The following is a 12,377-nucleotide window of genomic DNA, read 5'->3' as shown; positions in this document are numbered from 1 at the left end:
CTGATGGAGATTTATTAATAATTAATAATCTATCAATTGTTAATTAGGATTTAGAGACACGATTAAGGAGCCTAGGAAGTGTCACGCAGCCATGACCATATCGTCTTAGAGCGTGTCACTCTTTTTAGTGAAGGAATAATTGGCAGGTTTGTATAGTGTTTCTTTTTACACTCCTACTCCTAAAGTTAATGGTCTAAGTAGAGAGGATTGATTCTGGTTATTAGTATGTGAAACTGTTCATATTTCCACGAAGGTGTTTGAATTTTACAAGGCTTACATTTCAACTGGGAAGCCAGGCGCAGCAGAGAGGCTTTCCAGGTCAAGGCAGAAGACCTCAATTAAACCAGGAAATAATTAGGGGAGTAGTAGATACTCACGGGAGGGTTGATGTGGCCTGTTCTACTAAGCCAAGAATTGGGTTGTGTAGACTCGGGCAATTCATGTTAAAGTTGGTTCCATTCCCCCAAGAGTCATTAATTAGTTACGAAGGCATTTGGCCTATTGAGAGGTGTTCTGGAGCCAGCTCTAACCAGATTCTTAAATGTTCACTGTGAACATTGACATCTTACCAAAGACTACAAAAATCAGGATATGATTATTTTGTTGACTGGCTAGTCTTAGGAAAACAATGGAGAAATTGTTGATAATTGAGATTAAATTTAAAAGCCTGCTATTAAAAAAACAAACAAACATATTGTGCTTTTTTTTTGTTGGAGAGCTGGTTGTTAAACAGTTATCAGCACCCCCCCTCCCCATATATTAAGCTATTGCTAGTGGGCCTGAGAAGCTCACTCCATGAGAATTCTTCCCTGGGATTCCTTCCTGACTGGTGAAACCTCTTGCCCTCCCCATAGGACAGAAGCTGCAGAGCTGGTTCAGACACACCATCTCTGTTTATTTCTTTATTAAGCAACAGCGGAGGACAGAAACAACCTGCCCGTACAACAGCAGGTGCTAAGTTGGGCTGTGTTGAGATGGCAGAGAAATAGGATTAAAAATGGACCCAGAGACGGGGGATAGAGGAAACAAATGGCTACTTGGCCCATAGCAATGTGATAGCCTGCAGAGAGGGAAACAGCCAGCAATCAGTGCTCTTGAGGTAGACAACTGTTAATAACCAGCAGACCTGGGGAGACCTAGCAGCAGCCAGCTTAGGAAGAGTTTGTAATAAGAAATTTCAGCAGAGAAAGCCAGAATGGTTTGAAGGACTGTGAATGCAGGATAAGTTGGACATTTAGAAAGATGGAGAAAAGCCATCTAAGTGGAAACTCCATGTATTTGTAACTAGAGCAATGTTATTATTATTGTTGTTGTTGTTACTACTATTATTATCTTTTAAAAAGTCATATTTTATTCATCTTTTGTTTTCACATCACCTTCTGGATATAGCCCTCCCTCTTCTCCTACCTACTTAATGACATCCATTTTTTTTTATAACAGATTTTTAAAAGAGGAAAAAAAATGCAGTTTGGCAAACATAGTTCACACCACAATCTTTTCACACCACAATCCTGTCCAACAGGATATGCAGTAGTTCACAGCTCCGGTCCCCCATCTCTACAAAGAGAGGAAGGAGGCACCACTTCATTGTCATAGATATAATTTGTAAAGCTCAAAATAAAGTACCGGGATCTCTGAGTCATCGCTGCCCATACATGAGGCTTATTCTGCATTGTGTGGCCCTTAGTGATGCCTCAAAAGATGTATTTAAGAAAAAAACAAATTATTTAACCTATTGTGTTGATTATTTTAATTTTTTTAAACCCTCACTCTCCATTTTAGAATTAATACTATGTATTGGTTCTATAGGAGTAAAAATGAATAAAATACTCCAGATAACTTTAAATTAAAGGATTTAATAATAAAAATGAGAGAGAAAGGAATTCCTTCAGTTAAGTGAGCAGAACATAGAGCCAGAGACCCACACCTGCCACACTTTAACCAAAGCAAAGCTCAAATTCCCCCAAAAAAGAGCCCCACAGCTTGGGTCTCAGCCAAATTTATCTGCCAAGCCCCTGTATTTCAAATGAGGACATATTTAAAAGGATACTGGGAATTTAACTCAGGTGTGGCAAATTTTCCACCTGCACAGTTCTAAGGCAGAAGAGCAGTTAGGGTTAGGCAATGGGGGTTAAGTGACTTGCCCAGGATCACACAGCTAGGAAGTGTCTGAGGCCAGATTTGAATCTAGGACATCCTATTTCTTGGCCTAGTTGTCAATCCACTGAACCACATACCAATTCCCAGTATTTTAATTTTAAAAAATTAAGGGGCAGCTGGGTGGCTCAGTGGCTTGAGAGCCAGGCCTAGAGACAAGAAGTCCTAAGTTCAAAACTGGCCTCAGATACTTCCTAGCTGTGCGATCCTGGGCAAGTCACTTAACCCCCATTGCCTAGCCCTTATTGCTCTTTTGCCTTGGAACCAATACACAGTATTCTAGATGGAAGATAAGGTTTTGTTTTATTTTTAATCGAAAACTTTTATTTAATTAATTTAGAATATTTTTCCATGGTTACATGATTCATGTTCTTTCCCTCCCTCCAAACTCTCCCCTCCCCACTCCCCCATAGCTGACACACTTTTCTACTGCATTTTACATGAAGATAAGGGTTTTTAAAAAATAATATCTTATTTTTACTATTACATGTAAAAACAATTTGTAACTTTCATTTTTCATAATTTCAAATTCCAAATGTTTTCCCCACTCTCCCTTTCCTCCCCCCTCATGTAGAAGGAAAGCAATTTGATAAAGGTTAGAGTATTTTCATAAAAAAAAATATTTGGTGACTTCGCTTTACCAAAAACATAGGCCGGATATTGCCCAGTCTTTACTGTTCATCCTGTCCATCTGTACATGGAAACCCCACAGTATCTGCTATTTATACAGTATCAGTTGTCTCCCTCATTAGAATATAAGGTCCTTGAGGCCAGGGATCATTTTGCTTTCATCTCTATTCTTAGTGCTTAGCACAGAGCCTGGCACCTAATGAGAGTTTATAGTAAATGCTGATTGATTGATTAGATTCAGCTATAGAACCCAGTGGTGCCTCCTGGCAGAGACATAGCTGTCGGGATGGTCACGGCGTAGCAAGGGTTAATCCTCAGAGGCTTCTGGGGTAGGTAGGAAGGGAGGGAGGCAGGTCAGTAACATTAGCCTCCCCAGGCCTGTGATAGTAACCCGAGAGCCTCACTCAGGACAATTACAAGGAGGACCAACCCTGCACCTTCGAGGATCAGTTTGTACTTTGGCCAGTGGAGTCAGACTGTTCTCTGCTGACTTTTTCATCTCTGCTAACTGACATTTTTGGCTTGTGACCCTGGCAGCCCCAGGGAGGAGGGAGGACCTTTCTACAGCATTGCTAAGAGAGTTTCAGGAAAAGGTTTTAAAACTTGGGTCATTTTTGTTCCTCTTGGAAATGCGTAGACAGCCAGCCAATAGAAAGAGTTTCATTGGATCAAAGGATTGTAGATTTAGACCTCAAAAGGGCCTCAGAGATATCAGACATGAATTCCACCCATAACACTCTCAAGTGAGGCTCCGACCAGCACTAAATGTACAGTACACTACAGGATAGTACACTAAAATGTAATTGGGAAATATCTACTGAAATAAATAAAAATACAGCAAAACAGAGATGACATTTTAAAAACTAAGTCAGGGTGCCTCTCACAAGAATTCTCATGTACTGATTAGTAACTTCTGTTTTAATTTGAGCCTGACACCATTGTGCTAGTCTAACCCTTATACAAATGAGAAAACTTAGACCCAACAAATGCAATAAGTTAAAACAACTTCTTGAAGATCTCAGAGGCATGAGAATTTGAACCCGGGTCTCTCACTCCAAGTTTAGTATTATACTTGTGCTAGATATAACTTACATACATTATGTAATCTTGTACATTGTAACTCTTGTTTTGTTTTGTTTTTATACCTTACTAAACTCTGAAGTCAGGAACCATGTTTTATCTGAACTTTGTACATCTCCCAGCACTTTTGTGCTCTGTTTAAAGTAGACATTTAATCAATTTTGCCATTTGAGCCCCATATCATCAGTTTGATCATTGTAAAAGCCTTTCTATTCTCTTCCTATGTCTTCTTTTTAGATTCCTATGACATATAGGATATCCTTATATAAATCTTGTGGAACCAGGAAAATAAGCCTGTGTGTTGATAGTTACCAATTTCTACTTCCTCATTATAGCATATTGGAGACTGGGTTGTTAAAAGTCCAAATGTTGATCAACAATCATTTATTTATTTTTTTCAATAATCATTTATTAAGCAGTAACTATATTCTAGGTACTGTGTCAAGTGCTGGGGAAGGGTAAAAACTGGGTCCTTGACTTCAAGGATTATTGGCTTTATAGTCATTAGTGAAAAAAGAAAGATTTCATTGTACTGACTCTGACAGGTAAATTTCATGTTTCATTTGTTTGTGGGCCTCCTTCCAGGTTCATTGTTGAATACCCTTAAAATGCCTTGACTTAAATGACTCATCAAACTTTCTGTAAACTTACTCTTTCCTTTACCACTATTATCATTTTATGAGGCTATATGGTGTCTAATCTTCCAACGTTCTCCTTCTTAAAATTGAACAAATGAGCTCCTGTTCTAAACAAGCCCTGCCTTTGTCTGCCATGCCTCCCCGCTGTCTGAAGTGTGTTTTAGGACTTTGGTCTCCTCATTTATAGTAATCAATCAATGAAGTTTTCTTAGGAAATGACAGAAGTCTGTGATGACGTTTGTTCTTTGATTCATTAAATATCTTTTGGATTCAACAATTTATTTAGTAGGTCGGTTTGGAGTCACTTCAACTACTAGTTAATTAGTTAACTAATTTATATATGTATATAGGTATAGATATAGATTTTATGGGCAACAAACTAGCTCCAGAATTGAAGAGAAAAATGAGAGTAGGCTGGATTGCCTTTTGGAAATTACAATATGCATTTGATAGTGTTAAGTTTCTCCCAGAAACAAAGACTCATCTTTTTTAGCGTCACTCATCTTTTGGAGATGCTATGTGGCCAGGAGTCATGAAATATCACAGTCAGCCCAATCTAAAATTGTAGGCTACTTAAAAGAGTGATGGAGAAGCACATGGTAGATGTGAATAAAATGAATTGAAAGCTATTACCAATGACGAACTGAATATAAGCAGTTTAAAGGAAAAAACCAAGAGATTTTTTTGTTGTTGTCATTCAATCATGTCTGACTTTTTGTGACCCCCTTTAGGGTTTTCCTGGCAACGATGCCAGAGTGATTTGCCATTTCCTTCTTCAGCTCATTTTCCAGAGGGTTAAGTGATTTGCCCAGGATCACACAGTTGGTAAGTGTATGAAGCCAGATTTGAACTCAAGAAGATGAGTCTTTCTGACTCTTGGGCTGGCGCTCTATCCATTGTGCCACCTAGCTGCCCCAAAAGAGAACCCAGAATTCAAAGCTGGCCTCAGACACTTCCCAGCTGTGTGACCCTGGGCAAGTCACTTGACCCCCATTGCCCACCCTTACCACTCTTCCGCCTATGAGTCAATGCAAAGAATATAAGGGTTTAAAAAAAAAATAAAAAAGAGAACCCAGAAAAGGAGGAATTCTAGTCATGAAATGAGAATGAAGGATAGCCAGTAGATAGCTCTCCATTGGCATCTAGACAATGTCGAGATCTAAAAGAAGGTATCTAGTAGTGTTGTGTGGAAATGCTATATAGAATTTATAGGATATCACGGATCAGAGTTTCTGAAGAAGGTGCAAATGAGTTATAATCTCTACTATTGAAGGGATGCACACTTCAGTGAGTTCACAGTTTCATCTAAGTATTGAAGTAGCAGCCCTGTAATGATAGGAAACAGGCAAAGGGATTTTATCCAATTTGCAAATTAAAATCCAGAGCCTAGAGGTAGAGTGGACATGATGGAGATATGTGGGCTAGATGATAATATGGTTGGGGCGGGGATTTGAAGTTAGTCGAATGACTGGAACTAAATAGAAATCATTAAAATCAACATTAGTTTTCGGGAAAATCTCTAGTGGAATACCCCAGTGATTTGTCCTTGGCTCTGTGATGGTCAACATTTTTATCAATAACTTTGTGAAGGTACTGAGCACAGATGTATAAAATTTGCTGATGACACAAATCTGAGAATGATGGCAGATGTATAGGATGCCGTTAGTCGACATTCAGATCTTGAGAGCCTAGAATAATGGGCAGAGGGTTAAAATCTGTAGGTTTTAGTAGATTTCAAGCTTCATCTGACTCCACAATGCAATCAGTCAACAAGCAGGGCAACTAAAAAAAAAGCAAATTCAATCTTAGACTGCATTGAAAGAGACTTTGTGTTTGGAACCTGGAAGATGATAGTTCTACTGTCTTCAGCCCTGGTTATGCCACATCTAGAGCATATATATAGTGGTAAGCTGTGGGCACCACATTTTAGGAAGGACCTTTTCAGGATGGAGTGTCTGTAGTAAGGTGACTAAGAAGAAAAGACTAGAAATTATGCCATGTAAGGATGAGTTGAAGGAACTGGGGATGTTTACTTAGAGAAGAGAAGACTGGGATAGGGAGAAGCATGAGAGCAGTCTTCCAGTACTTAAAAGGTTTTCATATACAAGAAATCTTATTCTGTTTGGAATTAGAGGGAAGAAGTAGGAATTGCAGAGGGACATGAAGTTTTCCTTACATCATGCCAAAATCTAACAATTAAGTGATATCCAGGGGCACCTAGGTAACTCAGTGGATAAAGAGTCAGGCCTAGGGACAAGAGGTCCTGGGTTCAAATATGTCCTCAGACACTTCCTAGCTATGTGAACCTGGGCAAGTCACTTAACCCCCATTGCCTAGCCCTTATTTCTCTTTTGTCCTGGAACTAATACTTAGTATTGATTCTAAGATGGAAGATAAGGGTTTAAAAAAAAAGAAAGAGAGAGAGATCCATCCCAAAGTGGAAGAATTGCCTTAGAATGTAGTGAGTTCTCTGTCACTAGAGGACTGCAAACAAAGTCTATAAAGTTAGGAACACCACTAGACTGAAATGGGAATGAAAGTAGGCCAGCCTAGGCCCCTTCACAAAATGAATGCTCCAGGAGAAACTCACCAGTGGGAGAAGACAGGATTGGTCCTACAGAAGGATAATCTATGGTGAGAAGGCATCAAGGTGGCAGGATGATTCAGGGCAAGGAGGCCCCAGGCTGTGAAGGAAGTTCTTGGATGAGACAGCAGTTAGAGGCATGGTTAAAGTCCAGAAGATCAGAAACATGGCTGGGAGGTGAAAAGAGCTCAGACATAAAGCTAGGCCCAGAGTGGTATCATTAAAGTTTTACTTTAATTTATCTATCTATCTATCTATCTATCTATCTATCTATCCGTTCATCCACTCATCCATCCATTTATTTATTTATTTGCCGGCTCAGCCAGGCATTTATTTATTTGTTTGTTTGTTTGTTTGTTTATTTATTTATTTAGGAGATGGGGGTCAAATGACTTGCCCAGGATCACACAGTCTGAGGTCAGATTTGAACCTAGGACCTCCCATCTCTAGGTCTAGCTCTCAATCCACTGAGCTACCCAGCTGTCCCTCATTAAAGTTTTGTCATGTTGTGGTTTTATGTTGTTTTTTTTTTTTTGTGCAGAATGGGGGGTGGGGAAGAGAGGAATTAGTGCAAATCTGTGTCATTGTGTTTATCTCTGTTTTGGTTCTTTCCCCTCTCTCATTATCACTGCCCCAGGTTCCTCCGTACACTGACGCTGTGGGTGTTTATTTGCAGGGCTTCGCTCCCTTTCTTGGCTCCCCTCCCTTTATTGGCTCCCCTGTCTGAGCACCGATTGCTTTTGTACAAACACAGGGTGGTGTTATGTAAGCCTAGAATCACAGCTTAGCACCCCAGCCTCCGACACCAATAAACATGTGATCTGCCACTAGCCCCTGGCGGACGAGGCTGGGGGAATGTTGGGTACTTTGTCAGGGAGGGGGAACACGGTGCACCTTGGGGGTGAGTGTGAGGGGATGGTGCATTTGGGATGATTCAGAACTCAGATAGAAAGGAGATGCATAAGACAGGCGAAGGGCATGAGAGCACCACCTCATATTTGTAGAGAGCTTCATTTAAAAAAATGCTTTCACATGCATTTTGTTTACTTCACAGTAAACCTGTGTGAAGAGGCAGAGATGATCATTTCTGTTGGAGGGATGAAAAACAATAGCAGTAGCAACTGGGGTACATGGAAAATAAGCCTCCTACCCAGGGTCACCCAGCTGTTAATAGTAGAACCAGGACTAAAAAATCCAGCTCTCCTGACTCCCCAAAATCAAACTATTTAACTTCTGCTGCATTTGATTGTATTTTCAATAAATCAAGCAGCAAGCTTTTATTAAGCTCTTACTATTTGTCCTGTATCGTGGATGCCTAAATCTCTGCCCATAAGAAAGTTACATTCTTCCTTAAGGGCTGATAACATGTACATAATAATTTGGTTGTAAATCTTTCATTTTAGAAAAAAAGACAAATGACATCACAATATGAGATAAAAACAGAGTAGTTGAAAGGTTTCCTTGGAGAAGAAAGCACTTGAACTATGGGAAGTCATACCTGTCCCAGTTAAGGTGGAAATGATGCTTAAATTATACTCTTTAGGTCTTTCATCATCCTAGTCTTTTAGTGGGCAAAGTTTCCTAGTACAGTTCCTCTTTTGATTGGATTTAGAGTCCAAAGACACAGGTTTAGATTCTGGTTCCATGACTCTGGATAACCTTAGAAAAGTCACTTACCTTTTGTGACCTTTACTTTCTTCATCTTTAAAATGAGAAGATTGGACTAAACAATCTCTCTGGAACCTTCTAGCTCTCATTAGCCTAAACTTCCAGTGGATCCATGCAGATAGGGCTGGGGGCAGCTTGGTTGGGGGGGCTTATGCCATATGTTTGAAGACCAGTGTGATCACCAAGCATATATGATAGGCTAACAAGCACAGTCAAGTGAGTGAATATATAAATGCCATTTAGTGAGAAAACATACGTCTCCCACCCCATGACCAGGATGGCTGCCCTTGTCCAATAACTTGGACTCCTTGGGAAATTACATCCGTGACATGCTCTTCTCTAGAGTCTTCTCCGTGGGGTGTTTGTGAGTAGACTGGAATTTTTGGAAATGACTCAAGAGTCATTCAGAGCCAAGTCTGGAGAGCAAGGTAGTTATTGACTGAAATGTCAGGGAGTGATGTCTGTGGTGGAAAGTAGAGTGTAAATGTGAAATAATGAGTCTGATTTTGTGTGTGTGGCTGCAAAGTGGCACAGTTCTGAGAGAGGACCCACATATTGTGATAGTAGTGGGTTCTAGAGTTCTAGTTAGTGAGTCTTCCAAGGGGAATGCTTTGAAAGCCAGCACTTCATTCTAACCCATAAATGCTAGTTCTTTTTTCCAAAGGGCTCCTTCCTTGATGGCAGCATCTCTATCTCTCCTCAAACAGTGTTTTCCACACAGTGGGTACTTCATTTTCAATTTATTTTTTTCTACCAATTCAGCATTTATTAAACACCTACTCTGTGCTAGGCCTGAGAAAGTAATGACTTAAAAACCTCCCAAACCAAAAAAAAAAAACCAAGTAGTCCCTGCCTTCATGGAACTTATATTCTGTTGAGAAAAACAACATATACATAGATAAGTAAGGCCAAAATGTATACAACAGAAATACAAAATAATTTTCTAGGGAAGCGGGAACAACTCTAGGGGAATCAGGAGTTAGGCCTTAAACTGGGCTTTGAAAGGAGCAAGGAGTTCCAATAAATAGTATATTAAATATATTTTATAATAAACATTATATTAATATTTTAATAGACATCAACACAACAAATATCCTGTTATCCATAAACATATAGCTATGCTACATAACACATATATGAAATTGATACATCATATATTGAATCTCAGTATATTCAGTATGTTATATTATTTAATAATTATTATAATAAACATCAACATATTGTTATCTATACACATATTGATATGCTACATATCAAATGTATTAAATATGTAGACATCAATACATAATATATTGAATCTAAATATATTCAATATATTGTATTATTTAATAAATATTATAATAAACACCAACATAATAAATATGCTGTTATCTATAAACATATTGATATGTTATATAAATATATTAAATATTTAGACATCGATACATAATATATTGAATCTAAGTATATTCAATATATTGTATTATTTAATAAATATTATAATAAACATCAACAATAAATATTCTGTTATCTATAAACATATTGATGTGTTACATAAAAATGTAGTAAATATGTAGACATTGATACATAATATATTGAATCTAAGCATATTCAATATATTGTATTATTTAATGAATATTCTAATAAACATCAACATAAATATTCTGTTATCTGTAAACATATGAATATGTTACATAACAAATATATCAAATATGTAGACATTGATACATAATATATTGACTCTAAGTATATTCAGTATATTGTATTATTTAATAAATATAATAAACATCAACAATAAATATTCTGTTATCTATAAACATATTGATACGTTACGTAACAAATATATTAAATATGTAGACATTGATACATAATATTGAATCTCAGTATATTCAATATATTGTATTATTTAATAAATATTATAATAACTATATACAGAGAAGTACTTTTGTTACAATGAACGGTTGTCTAATGAGAGCAGTGTGCAGATTCAGGGGAGCCTCAGATAAGGCTTCATGGAGGAGCCGGGGGTGAAGGAAGGTGGCTTTTGTACGCTTAGGCGTATACATGCTTCGCATGCTTGTAATTAATGGAAGAATGAAGCCTCTTGCCTGTGTTGCATAAGCAAGCACCACACTGAACAGTACAAGATACCCGTCTTTCTGTAGGAACAACACGTCATTGAAATGGTCTTATCCAGAACAAACAGAAACCATGGTAACTCCTCCTCAGTCAATCACATCCCTGCTACTGTTCTCGCCTGATAACTCGCCAGATAACTCATCATAGCTTCTTCTCTATGCACTGAGCGCTAATGGGCCCTGTAGCCGGCTTCAACAACAATGGTGCCAGGAACAGTGAAGCAGTCCCTCCCACTCCCCCTTTGACCCACTTGACACGTATTTTTTAAGAGCCTACTGTGTGTATGTAGCCCCTTGTGCCTGGCCTGCGGAGATATAAAGTTTGGGAAAGATATCATCTCTGCCCTTACTGAGCAAACAGACAAAGATCCTAGGAATATAGAGGTCATTTATATAATCTTTCCTTCTACTGTTGTGAGAAACTGAGGCAAATAGTTGTTAAATGGTTTGGCCAGGCTAGTAAGAGCTACAGCCAGGATTTGAACCAGGACTTCAGCCTCAAGATCCAGGGCTCTTTTGGAATAAGACAAAAGCACAGATTACACATGTATCTTTTCATTTTCATGAAACAACATTGATTGGGGGACATTAGGTGGTTCTGTATACCTTCATTTTCTAGGTAATCAGAAAGGGCAAGTTATGTGGGGTGTGCCTGCATACATTGGGTTCTGCCAGTGAGAGAGTCCCAGGTCGTTGGTGGAATTGGAGTTTGGGTGGGTAGAGGGAAGCAGGGAAGTAAGGAACTCCAGGGAAGCAGCAGTAATGCCCCCGGGCTGCCCTGAGAGTAGACAGTGAAACCCTCCTGCTGGGAACTTGGGGCAGCAGGACCAAGGCCTATGGATGCTTAGCTCTTCAAGGTCTGTTTTGCTGTCTCCACTCTGGGTACTTGGTCATGGTGGGGAGCCAGTCCCTTAGGTTTCCTGCTTTTTTATTATTTGAGAAGAAATACTCCCCAGAGTAAAATCTGTTTGATCTCCATTTTTCCTGATACTACTGTGCACTTGTCATTTTTAAGTCCTGGACCTGAGGACTTAAATGCAAGTTTGGTTCAATAAATGCCTGGGTTTCTAGCATTTTGACCATCAAAGAGCTGATACTAATGGGGTCATAGGTTATATCTAGAAAGGGGTGAAAACTCAGAAAAGCCAGAGGATTAAAGTAGTGGAGGGGAGAATACCATGATTTGTGAGCCAATATCTGATTCTATCAAACAATGAATCAGCTAGTCTCTAGGTGGAATAGAAAGAACTCTGGCTCTGGATTCAGGAGACCTAGGTTCTTTTTTTTGTGTTTGTGAATATCTTTATTTTTAATTTAATTTTTAAATTTCTTCCATGGTTCCACGATTCATGTTTTCTCCCACCCCTCATCCCTCCCCCCTCCCAGAGTTGACAAGCAATTCCACTGGGTTATACACATACACCCACCCACCCACATATACATATGTATACATTTTATATATATATATATATATATATATATATATATATATATATATATATA

The sequence above is a fragment of the Gracilinanus agilis genome, chromosome 2 (genome assembly GCF_016433145.1).
Source record: "Gracilinanus agilis isolate LMUSP501 chromosome 2, AgileGrace, whole genome shotgun sequence".
NCBI classification, from domain to species: domain Eukaryota; kingdom Metazoa; phylum Chordata; class Mammalia; order Didelphimorphia; family Didelphidae; genus Gracilinanus; species Gracilinanus agilis.
Note: the sequence above shows the minus strand (reverse complement) of the source record.